A 13,202-nucleotide genomic window follows, 5' to 3' on the forward strand; every position below is an offset into this window, starting at 1 on the left:
CCACTTTGCATCTATCTTTTCATGCAATCCATGCAACCATGAGAAAAGAAAAGTGAAAATGGCCCATAATGTAGTTAATAAACTGTTCTCCAGTGGCCTTGTTTAAACAGATAAAGCCACTTTGACATGTAGATGTTTTGCACAGGTGGCAGGATGGTTGGTTTATGAGAGAGTTTGGCATCTTATAGGATAGCGATGAAGGTGGCCCACAACCCGAGTCTGCTGCTTAAACGTCTCAAAATGAGAGGGATGTCCTGGCTTATCATGCTCATCCAACCAAACCAGCTTGACTCAGACACCTGACGTTTGGTGAGACACTATGGAGGAACTAAAACCTTGGAGATTGAGGTTTTCATCATTTTGGGGGTTAAGGTAGTTTGAGTTTATAAGCCTTTTCTCTGTAATATTAACACATGCTCCCCCTTCCCCCCCCCCCTCCAGGCTGAGTCAATGTTTTAAGCGCTCGTGTTTTTCTAGCTGAAGGGAAAGCTATGCCGTGTATTCACCTGCCCATCCGCAGCAGCCAGCTCTGAAACGGGACACTTATCATCACACATGCAGCAGCTCTACCAGTTGAGTCAAACTTTTCCCAGGTGGACGGCATTTTACCTACATCCCCATTTCTTGTCCTCTGGGGAGGCTCAGCCCCAGAGGAGTTCTCTGTTCTTCGCCAGTGGTGGGTTCCCCTGGGTCTCTGGGCTTTTCTCTTGCTGGAATGAAGCAGGGCCTTGTTTTGCATTAAATGCAGGCGGGGTTCTCTCAGTGATCTTCCCCCCTGTGCAGAGAGCCACTGCATGGTGTGTGCGTCGATTATGTCCTTGTATAGAGCTTGAGTGGAGCTGAAGTAGTGTCTCGCCCTGCGCAAGGGGGAATTTCACCCTGAAAGACCAATCTTCTTTCCACTAAAATCATTGACCAAAGCTCCACTGATGTAAGAGAGAGCTTGGCTGCAGATCACAGTCCTGAGCCCACTGTTGAGTGACCCTGGGTATTTTACGATTTCAGGATCGAGCCATGTGAAACTGGAGGATCTGCGATATTGGCGGAGTTTAGGTTTGAGGCCTAGGGTTCATTTGAAAGGTAGGTGAACTTTTAGGAAGTACCTAAGGCTGAGTTTTGAATTTCTAACAAAATCTGAAACCAGGCAGGTTCTCCATGATTTTAGGTTCCAAAATATTTGCATAGCTCTAGCAGAGACCGTTGTAACGGGGGGGCAGTTTAATCACTGTGGAAAAGTCTGCAGAGGATGCTGACCTTTCTGTAGGAAAAAAAACTGTAGAATTCTATCGCAGGGAGATCATTCTGTGCTAAATTCTGGCAGTTGTTTGGAAAATTCTATAGAAAGAACCTAATTTTTTATTCATTTTTGTATGCTTTTGGAGTAATTCCAGCAGATTCCATCCCGTTACATTCTGCTGAACTTTTCCATAGAGTTTACGTTAGAATAGATGCATAACCTTGTTCAACTATCTGAGCGGTGTGTATAGGAGTGAGGGACATTGAGTTTTCCCTGCACCTGACAGCAGTAAAATAAAGGGAATGGTCTAAAAATAAAGAAGGAAAAAAATCAGAAAGGAAGAAGAAAAATATCTGCATGAGGGAAACTAGGCAATGGTACCTTAGTAAACACGGTAGATTAGGGAAAGTGTAGAGGAAAGAAAAGAGAGAAAAATCCTTCTTCGCATTTCAGTTAGAACCTGGACTCAGTCCACCCAGCTCAGCAAGTCTTATTTTTCTTGCAAAGCCTTTTCCTAAATCACACTGCTCTGCGTTGGGAGAAGCACAGCCAGGCCCATGGGACAGCTGTTCGAACTTCGCTGTGGTTTCCGCAGCTAGAAAAACAGGTTTTTTCCTTGTACATGCTCAGAACAAGTGTTTCATTTAAATGTGTCTCGAAGTCTCAGGTATGGGACAGTAAATCCAAGGGAATAAATCTGTTTGGGTGGGAGAGAGAACCTGAGTAATCAGTCACTGCAGAGAAAGGAACACGTTTAATAACAAACTCTGGGAGACTTTTCCTGTATAAAATCTGCTGTAAGAACTTTGAACTGGAAATTGCTGATTCTTCCTGGCAGCAGCCCCTGTCCTGCCACCCAACCCACTCAGACCCTGTCATCTCTGCATAACCCCAAGGACTTCAGTGGGTCTTGGGGTTCACTGCTTGTCTTTTAACACACACACACACACACACACACACACTCTCTCTCTCTCTCTCTCTCTCTTCACTGAAAGGTAGCCCAATGGGGTAAGGAAGAAATCTCTGCTCACTCCCTAACTCCCAGGAAGCTCTGATTGTGTTTGTAAGCATGTAGCATGTGCCGCTGTCAAAGGCAGACTCTGGGGCTAGCCAGGAAGCTTGTGTGTTCTGACCTGGCAGTGCACGAGTTCCTAGATACATTTAAGAGGAGTGTTTTTTGTACTTTTTTCTTTTCAGTTGGATTGTCAAATCAAAAATTGCAATGGAATCACCAATCCTGTGGGTCAAATTCATTCCCAGTGCAGAGGACAAAAGCGTTAGCTACCTCCTCTACCAGAGCTGAAGTGGGACATAAGTGATGCATTTGCCCTGTGCAGGCCCTCTGCCCAGGGCTGGATTACACCTTTCTCCCCTCAGTTTCTTCACCACTAAGTTCGCTTGCAGCAGGGCACCAAGCACGTTCAGAGGGGAGGGCTGAATTCCATCTTTAATTCAGGCCCGTGAGCATGGGTATAAATTCTGGGTTCTGGGCTCCTCGCCTTAAACAGGGGACACCCACTGATGCCCGTGGGAGATCTGCACAAAGCTCAAAGGGGGATAAGGCCTTTATTTCATCAGTGGTGTTTACTGATTGTTGGTTCAGTGCTCACTGCTTCGTTCAGTGAGACCCTCCGCGCCCCGTTAGGCACTGCTGTTCCTGCCCTGTGTTTCTCCGCCTTCCCCTGCCTCCTTTTTCTGTGTCCCTCCCTCTTCCCTCTCTCCTTGAGGGCCCCTCCACTCTGTTCTCTGTAATCACTCCCCTCCCACAGCTCCCAATTCCCACCCCAGTGGGCTCTGTTCCCACCCCCGCCTTCCTTCTCTCCACCAAAATGGCAGTGGCTGAGCAGTTAGTGTGGATGCTGAAGGGTCGTCGTTGCGCTTTAGAGCTGACAATCCAGTCAGAGTAACATGAGGCGGGGGAGATCACCCTTCTGAGCCATTGACACAGGCTGTCTGCAGACTCAGGCAGACATCCTTGCATCTGTCCCACTCAGGCCACATTTGGATGGGTAATGCTGCAGCCATGAAGGTTAGAAACTTCCTTTTTTTTTTTTTTTTTTAAATGAAAGCTTAGATTCTGATTCTAAATATGTCAGGCAGGTGCTGAAAAGCCCACCTGCAGCTGGCTCTAGGCCAAGGGCAATATAGTTGATGCTCTTAGAGATTATGGGGGAAGTTGTCAAAGGCACAAATGGGAGTTAAGCACCGCTAATGTTAATTTAGATGGAACAAATGGGCCAAAGATGTTAACCTAACCTGGTCCCTGCCCAACATTAAAGAGTGCTAAACAAGGTCTGGGGCTTGATACACCGAGACCTCAGCCTGCTTAGTCCCATGGCCAACTCACTATAAACCTCAGACCAATGGTTCGGAAGTTATTGGTTGAAACACACACAAGGAAAAGAGCCAGAAAGAGGTAAAAAGCATTGAAAGTGAAAGTGATGGTATGCAGAGCAAACAATGAAAACCTAGCCAGGTCCTTTCTGGAGGCAGTGAATATTGGTTAGTGATTCTCCAGTCAAACAGTCCTGGTTGGTGGGGGAGACAGAGTTAGTGCTATTGTTCAATCTGAATTGAGACTGACACTTTCCTGCCTTAGACAAACCAGACGGATACAGATGGGAGAGAAGAGGTAAGATAGCAATGATGGGGGAAATACGGCTTTTGATGTTCTCAGGATACGGAAAAAGAAGAACAGGAGTACTTGTGGCACCTTAGAGACTAACAAATTTATTAGAGCATAAGCTTTCGTGGACTACAGCCCACTTCTTCTTCAGGATACGGGAGGCTGATGAGTCAGGGACAGATATGTTGGGCTGGCAGATTGGCCACCACAGCTGTTGCTCTGAATCCCGGCTCGCCTCCTGGGTCAGGGACATCATCTGGTTGGGCTGGTGATGCCCCTCTCAATACACGGGTCTTTCTCAGGTTGGGCCGAGCTGGATGGGATGTCGCATCTCACCATGTGGGTGTCATGGATTTCAGGATAAGGTGAAAAGCTGAGAGAGGTTGGTCGGACAGGTGGAAAGTCGGGGGCAGAAATGAGCACAGGAGGGAGGGGAAAAGCAGAGCAGGGCTCACACTGATCAGGTTGGGGTCCTTACTGATGCAGTGATGACGGTCAAGCATTTCCCTACCATGGTCTGGTGTCATGGCAATAATCCTCCCACTGCAGTCGCAATGAGGGGTAAAAGTTCTTGTGTTCTCCACCAAAGTCTCTCTTTAAAGGCCCCAAACAGGCAAGGGGTGGAATAATCCATCCCCTCATTATTTTGTCCACCAATTAGGCCTAATTTCGGACACACTCATTTTGGTTCCTTGATTTCTAGTCCTCTGCACCTCTTGTTTACCAGCCATAATCTTAACACAGTCCTGGAGTGGTATGACTACACCCTTTCTGTTTAACTTAATTCTGTCTTTGTGTCTCCTTCGTGCAGCGTTTCTTAAACAGTTTTATATAACGTCTCCCTGGGACAGTTCATGAACCTCTCCAACTTTTTACCAGTTGAGCTTACAATTAGATACATTTGCAGGCCCCATCACAGCCCTGCCCAAGTTCAGTAGGAGTTGGATGCTTCCCTGTCCTTGTGCCTTGGAAAATTGCAGTTTAGAGTGACCAAGCTACATCAGCGTCTAGGTCTAAACTAAGAACAAGAAAACAGGCACACAGCATTACACCAGTGTCTTGGATCAATTTGCTGTTTACAAATAACCTCTCTCCCTAACGGGCACATTGACAAGATAACAGCCCTGTGGTAAAAACAAACAAACTTTTTTTTAAGTGTCCACAGCTCTGATTATTCAAAATGAAAGAGTCTAGGGTATTTGATTTACTTTTCACCATTCTTTATATATCTGTATAACAACAACCCCAACAAACCCCCTCCTTTGTGCCTAACTAGCTTTCAGGAGTGAAACTGTGGGTCAGTTTCACTACCTGAGCCCAGTTGTCTAGGCAATCCTGAGTTAAATGCAGTCCAGCACATGGAGTCCTTAGAAGATCAGGGCCTCTATTTATGCAGTAGCACAATGCCCTTTTGTGGGGGATCCCCGGGTAGGCTGGGTTGGGTTTTATGTGACGAGGCTCTTTAAATTTCAGTTTTTCTCCATGGAGTTGTAAAGAAAAAGATTTCTTTCTTCCTTCGCTCCGAGCTCAGCCTGAGTTTGCTCAAAAGGCTGAGGTTTCAAGTCTGTAACTACAGGTATCCCTGTAACCCAGGGAGCTTGGGGGTTTTGTAACAGACATTTCACACAGCAACGATGCTCTGACTTAGAACCTGAGAGGAGCTTGTGGTTCAGGCACAGGGCTGAGAGGCAAGAGAGCTGCAGTCTGTCCCTGGCTCTGCCACAAAGTGTCTGTGTGGCTTTGGTCAAATCACTTGATTTCTCTGGGTTGTAGTTTCCCTACCTGTAAAATGGGGATAAGGAACTGCACAGGGGTTTCACAGGGGTGCTGTGAGACTGCAGTCATCCACGTTTGCAAAATGCTTTGAGAACCTTAGCTAGAAGGGACAATAGAAGTGAAGCATTTTATTGTTATTCCTCGGAAAGGACTAGCCAGAATGAGAAACACATTGTGCCACTGAGAGCAGCAGAAACATGTGCTTTGATTTTTAAAGCAACTGATGCTATGAAAGTCTCACATGTGCCGCTGCCCAGCTTCACAGCCAGTTGTTCTTTCAGGCGATTACGAGGCATTGTTTCAGGGCTGCATGTACACAGCACACAGATTACCCACATTAAAGAGGGGCTGGCCCCAGGAGAAATGACACTGCGTGCGCTCGGCCAGGCTTTCCATGTGTTGCGGCTTCGAGCAGCCATACTGGAAAACCAACACACAGGAAATGACAAGGTGGTGAGTCACTGAGACGATGGCCTGCCAGTCGGGGAGCTTGTACCGACAAGGCTCCGAGGCCTGGTCTGCAGCGCAGTCAGACATTGCCCTGAACTGCTGAGTGCCCACTGGTAGATGAGGGAGGAGGAAAAATCGGGATGTGTTTTTCACTCTCCAGAGTGCCGTCAGCGCTTGTGAAAGAGCCAACCTGCCTGCCTGGCAGACTGAGGTCCCCTGTCCATGGCACTGGCACGGCCCTGCCCACGTGCTCTGACCCTCCAGAGCATCCGCCTCGAGGGAGCAAGGGAGGCGCGCAGGTCGCATTGGCCCATTCAGCCCTTGGCTGCTCTCCGGAAGCTGCTAGGCAGGGTTAGGTGGCCATAACAGACTGTTGCCATGATATCCCTGGTCCGGCTGGAGGCAGGAATGACTGGAAACCCCCTTAAGGAGATTGTTCTCATGAGATTTTCAGCCCAGCTTTCAGACCCAAGAGGCGAGGGTCACAGGTTTTTCTCTAAGCTCATGTGTTGCTGCCAGCCCCTGCAAGCCCAAGGGAGCAGGCCTAGGGGTTGGATTCTGGCCACACTTACCTCAGAGTAAACCAGGAATAAATCCTCTGATGGTGAAAATGTTACAGTGCTCTGGGGGCAGAAATAATCACCCCCTTTGTGTTTGATGGTGCAGGCCCCTGCAGGCCCACGGACTGGCCCCTTTAAAGCTGCTGACCCACTTCTTACCCTTTAATATGAGCTAGAAACAGAGGTCACTGCAGCTCAGAGCAAACACAGGAGCTGGGAACAGCTGGGGCCTGAACTGCCCATTAAAGTCCATGGGAAACGTCCCACAGGTGCTAGGATACCATAGAGCTGAGGGCCTAGAAAGACAGACTGACTGACTGACTTCACTGGAAATGAGAGAGACAAGGCGGGGGAGGCAATATAGTTTATAGACCAACTTACGTTGGTGGAAGCTACAAGCTTTTCAGCTACACCGAGTTCTTCTTCAGGTCTGCGGAAGGTCTTAGAAACAACATGGGTCCCTGGAGGTCTAATGGGCTCCGTGGAGTAGCACTGAGTTATTTAGCACTAGAGTCGGTTGGAAAATGTTTTTTTATGCAAAGGAAAAAGTGTGCTGTTTTTAATCCCCGAAATTTTCTGTCTTTGTTTTGTTTTGAAGGAAAAAACAAAAATGTTTTGGTTTTCAAAAACTGAAAACATTTACCCTTGGAAAAATGGAAAAAAAAATTCTTTTGTTGTTATACTATACAACATTTCAAATGTAAAGGTAATTTTCTGTACACCTTTTCATTTCTAAAAAAGGCCATTTTTCATCAAGTTCAAGGAAAAATTCTGTCAGAAATTTTTCACCCCGCTCTGTTTAGTGGATGTTCTTCCATGGCAGTGAATGCAAACAGCACTCTCTCCTCTCATTTCAGTGCTGTTCCTGCTAGGGTGACCAGATGTCTCCATTTTATAGGGGTGGTCCCAATATTTGGGGCTTTGTCTTATATAGGCACCTATTACCGCTCACACCCTGTCCTGATTTTTCACACTTGCTGCTTGGTCACATGGATGTACAGTGAAGGCTTGTCTACACGTGAAATTAAATAAATGGAGATATACCTATCTCCTAGAACTGGAAGGGACCTTGAAAGGTCATTGAGTCCAGCCCCCTGCCTTCACTAGCAGGACCAAGTACTGATTTTGTCCCAGATCCCTCAGTGGCCCTCTCAAGGAGAGAACTCACAATCCTGGGTTTAGCAGGCCAATGCTCAAACCACTGAGCTATCCCTCCCCCCCAATAAGGCAGGGTGTACATGGAAAGCAGAATAGCTATTTCTGTTTAACTCCAGGTGTGGACGCTCTTATTCCAGAATAAGAATGCCTTGTTCCAAATTAATGTAATCTAACCGTAGATTAAGATCAAGTACTCTTGTTCCAGAATAAGAGCATCCACACAAAGCAACAGGTGAACCTCGCAAGTGATGGCTGAATGGTTTCTGACCTACAAGGTGTGACCTTTGTTGTAGAAATTGCCTGGCCCTTTCAGAGAGTCGCTGTTGACAAGGCTGCTGTAGGCCAGCGCATGCGGTGGGTGAAATCCTCACCCTCAGGACTAATCAGCCGCTCCCCAGGGACGTTAATCGCTCCCTGAATGGAGAGCTGTGTGGCCATGGCTCAAAGTGCGGCTCATTTACTGGAAAGGAGGCTTAGGATTGGAAACCTGGTTTTCTCCATCTTGTGCAGCCCTGCTGTGGTACAAGCACGCTGATGACACTCTGCAAATAGAGATGTACCTGTGCCGGGCCCTCGCAGCCAAACCCACCCACCAGGACATTCCGGTGGGCTCAGCTTCGTGTTCCTGCATGCCTACCTACCCCTATGCTTTTGGGTCCCGGTCAGAGAAGGCCCATTGTTCCAGTAAGGCGATAGGTGGCAGTAATCTCACCAGAGCAGCTCACAAGATGGCAGCCTCTCCAAACCCTGCTCATTCAGCCTCTAACCCACAGCCTGAACCCCAGCCAAAAACGAATGCAGTTCCAAACATCACCGCCTTTGCTCTTCTCTCATAAATGTGAAATAACACCCCTTCTCCTTTACCGGAGCCAGGGCGTTCCTGGCTGCAGTCAGAGAAGAGACTGACCACTGTAGGAGAGAAGCTGTGCTGTGCCGTCCCCTACAGAGGAGTTTGTCTTTTGCCAGATACATGTGCCTGTGGAGGAACTTACACCGCTGGGCTCCCCCAGGTCATGAGCCCCACTTGATGCCCAGCAGTGGGTCCCCCGGCGTGGCTCTGACCTCATTTGTGCTTGTTTTCCGCACTCTGGAAGAAAGAGGAATTTAGAAATGGGTGTTACTTCCCTGCAGATGATCCCATTGCCGATCTGTTGCCAGCTCGGCCTTGCAGGGCTAAGGAGACTTCCTGAGCCGGGAGGATCAGAGCTTTCTGCACTGGGAGCTATGCCCTCACATCTTCGCAGTGCGCAAGCAGGGGCGATTCAGGAGCACAAGCAGGGATTGTTCCTCAGGGGAGGTCAGTTTAAACAGCTGCATTTTTCAGAAACGTTTTCTACTGCGCTGTGTATGTTTGGATGTGGTCTGTGCATCATCACCCCTGGGGCATGTGGGCGCGTCAAGCGTGAGCAAGGGAGGAAAGGACGCCTACTGAGTGCCTTCAGAAGTGCATCCTGCAGGCAAACAGGCAGAGCCCAGGTCCTCTGGCTATAAAAATCCACAGGGGCTGGGCATAAATCTTTCATAAATCTTACACTTGCAGAGCCTGATCCTTGCGGCCTTGGCCAAATATCAGCTGGGATATTTACATTCTACCTGCCGGCGTAGGAACGTAGGAGCCATGGGCTGGCTCAGACCCATGGCCCATCTCTCCAGGATCCTGTCTCTGACAGTGGCCAGCACCAGGTGCTTCAGAGGGAGGAGCAAGAGCCCAGCAACAGACAGGTGTATAATCTGCTACGTACAAAAGTCTCATCCTAGCTCCTAATCATTAGAGATTGGGGTCAGCCCTGAAGCAGGAGGTTTCATCTCCCATCCAAGACACTTGTTATCTAACATTAACTCTTGTAACCCTTACTTGCTTCCACATAACTGTCCAATCCTTCTCCGAATCTTACTAAATTCCCTCCGCAGAGTCCAATAGATAAGGAATTCACTTCCACTGCTAACCGCTGTGCGCTGTGCAGTGCCTGCCAAGTTCCACTCCAGAGGTGGCTGCACTTCAGTCCTGATGAAACATATCTATGCCATATCAGACAGAGAGGGCCAGATATCGCTGGTCCCTGCACAGGTGTGCAAGGAGAAAGTAGGCACAATTTCAGCCCCTGTCCCATCCTAACACATATTTTGCAAACAGCAGAGCAGACTATGTTAGGTAAATGCATGACTTGTTGGAATTATTCAGGACCCCCTTGCAGCTCCTTACTGAATGCTCAGGCAGATGTGCTGGGTTTACTATGGGCACGAGTCCTCAGTTAATTTTCTCAAAAAACCCTAAAAAAACTAAAAGGTATGTATAGTCTGAAAACTGACTAAGAAATGATAGCGTCATCCTGGAGCGAGGTTTTCAGACGTGCTCGACTCCCATTCAGGTCCCTAAACAAAGGCTAAATTTTCAGATTTTCAGTGGCTTCCATTGTGATGCTTATTGATAGGCCCAGTGTGCTGAGCTCTTTTGAAACTAGGAGCCAGTAAGAACATGCCATTTTCACCAAGTGTTTCTCTAATTACACCTGCATTTCAGCCATGGACTGAGAAACACAGGGTTTGGTTTTGAAAAATCAAAACTAGAGGGGACTTTGTGTTGAGGTTCTGTTGATTCAGAAAGCTTGGGGGATGGATGGTTTGGGTTGTGGCCCATCTCTATCATAGGCAGAATGGGGCGGGTGTGGGTTACTTTGCAACCCCCAGCAAAGAGTGATTTGCATCTGGGTTCCATTTTATCTGAACCACCAGAGTTCAGAGGGATTTGAGTAAAAGGTTCTCGTTTCGGTCCATCTCGAGTTATTCTCAGGGCTGGCGTTTCCATTTAGGTGCCCTAGGCAGTCGCCTAGGGCACCAGGATTTCGGGGGGGTGGCATTTTGCCGCCCTCAGCGGCAATTCAGCAGAGGGGGTCCTTCCATGCTCCGGGTCTTCGGCGGCAATTCTGTGGCGGGCTCTTCACTCGCTCCGGGACCCACCGCCGAAGTGCCCTGAAGACCAGGAGTGCAGAAGGACCCCCCCGCCGCAGAATTGTCGACAACGACTGGGAGCATGGAAGGACCCCCGCCAAGGGCGCCAAAAACCCTGGCGCCGCTCCTGGATATTCTCTTTGGAGTCAAGCAGTAATCCTGAGAGCTGTGTGAAGTTGTGTGATCTAAATGATAAGTCCATCTAGACAAAGAGGCAAGAGGAGTCTGAGATAATGCAAATAACCTAAATCTGTCTCTCTAACATACCCGGAGACCATGTGAGCTGGGAATTTCTAGTAAATGAACTTTTAGAATTCCCAGGGTTATTTTTACTGTTAAAAATGACTAAGCCTTTTGAGTAGGCCGGATTTGAATGCCACCTAATGCTCTTTAATGTTATCTCTCTGATTTCTAACTGCGGCTTCCTAAGCTCTAGACTTCCTTCAGAAGGGCAAACATGAGGATGTGTAAATTAGGAATTAAAATGAACAAGCCAGCCAAGGTTCCTAGCCTGTTAATAAGGCTCCTTAAGAGCTGAAATAGACCTTTCATTTAGGAATCGAAATAGCGTCAATGACTTGAGAACTGGGTTCACCACAGACAAATCGAATCCATATTTTCTTTGTTTTTTTTTAAACCGATGGCTGGAAATCTTGCCTAAAGTGACTTGCTTTCTTTTGAGCAGATCATGTAAAACATTGCCCCTGTGATCCTTCAGAACAGCAACACAACAGCAGAGCTTTGCAAGGAGAAGAGAAAACCCTAAGTAAGTAAGTTCAATGGAGAGATCAAAGCCAAACCTTCTCCTTCATGACTTCCTTGTTAGAATTTTTTTTCTTTCTTCTACTTCTTTTCCATAATCAGAGACTTGAATCCCTTTTCGTTTCTATTCAGGCTCAAGATCAAACAGGCCAGACATCTGTTGCGGTATTTTTTCAATCATTTTTTTTGGGCGGGGGGGGTGAAGGAGTTTGGGAGGGAAATGAAAATAATGACAGTGGCCAAAAAAATCACATAACTTTCCCTTCATTTACTGGAATGTTTGGTCTTGTCTGTTTCGTCTGAGAAAACAATCACAGCTGATGTACATTGGAAAGATGTTGCTCTGAAGTGTGGGCCTGAAAACCTCAAGTATTTTTTTCACTAAAAGTATTCTCCATTTAGCTGCATGGAATTTTGTGTCCCTGAAATGCAAACAGATTGATTGCACTGGTGCACGTGGTATCTCTAAATGTTACGTGGTTCAATGCAAAACTTGATCTTGAGAACAAAATGCTGAAATTTGAAATTTAGAAAATTTCAGTCTTCTCTTTAAACAGGAGCATGGTTTTATCAAATCCACCCATTCCCTCCCACCAAAAAAGTCCCTATTTTAGAACAAAATACTATGAATGCCCAAAATTTATGCTCTAGCTCAAACTGAAGTTATAGGCTTGATACAGAAATTACTGGGGGGTTCTCTGGCCCATGTGACGCAGGAGGTCCTGAGATGATCATAAGGTCCCTCCTGACCTTCACAGCGATGACATTTTTCAGAGTTTGTTTTGTTTTGTTTTTGTTTTTGTTTTTTCTAAAATTGGCCCACATGTACAAAAAAGAAATTAAAGGTTCAAACTTCGAATGCAGGGGGTATGCTCAGTGAATTGCAAATATTTTCAGCAATCCTAATGTTTCTATTAGGTGATTCTAGTATTAGATTTTCTGGCTCAGTGCTTTCTGAACATAAGGACCTTGAGGCTATCTCGAGTTGGGCACCTGAGAATTGTGATGGCCCAAATCCTTAGGTACTTTTGAAAATGTTGGCTGATGCTTTTGTAGAGCTGGGCCAGAACCAGATCACTGGATCCAAAGTGCTTTGAACTACTGTGAAGTTCAGATCCAGATGGAAAGCTTGTAAGTTGGACCCCTCTTTGATTTCTTGGGCTACTGAAGGTGGAGATGGGCCTTGCTCATAGAGGCCCATACAAGATAAAGCTGTAAACATACGTGATATGGTAGTGCCATAATGTTCAAGCTTTTGTGGGAAAACTAGCTCCATTTAACAGTGGATCAAGTACTTTCTACACAATCCCCATTTTTCATCCTACGGGACACCACTCACATGAAACCAATGTGCCGGGAATCTTTGGCTGATATGCAAATGTAATGGGCAAAAGATTAATGCGCAAACTCGTCTGCATTGCTAAATATCATAGAGAAGTATGATGGCTTCACAAACCTAGCTCTCTTGGAAAGGGTTTCCTTTCAGTGACATGATCAATGCAAAGGATTTAGAGCGATCTGGTCTATATTTTTGTGTGAGTTAGGCCACGTCTACACTACCCGCTGGATCGGCAGGTAGTAATCGATCTATCAGGGATTGATTTATCGCGTCTCATCTAGACACGATAAATCAATCCCCAAATCAACGACCGTACTCCACCTTGGCAGGAGGAGTAAGCGGAGT

General features: G+C 46.9%; 1 long non-coding RNA gene across 1 annotated transcript; it reads left to right on the forward strand.

Moving 5' to 3' along the window:
- The first annotated feature begins 3,745 nt into the window (after nucleotides 1–3,745).
- Nucleotides 3,746–11,490, forward strand: LOC117882858. Its single transcript, XR_004647125.1, has 3 exons — nucleotides 3,746–3,869; nucleotides 8,939–9,104; nucleotides 11,442–11,490. It is a non-coding gene; the product is annotated as an uncharacterized LOC117882858 (long non-coding RNA).
- Nucleotides 11,491–13,202: the final 1,712 nt, after the last annotated feature.

The sequence above is a fragment of the Trachemys scripta genome, chromosome 9 (genome assembly GCF_013100865.1).
Source record: "Trachemys scripta elegans isolate TJP31775 chromosome 9, CAS_Tse_1.0, whole genome shotgun sequence".
Classification (NCBI taxonomy): Eukaryota; Metazoa; Chordata; order Testudines; family Emydidae; genus Trachemys; species Trachemys scripta.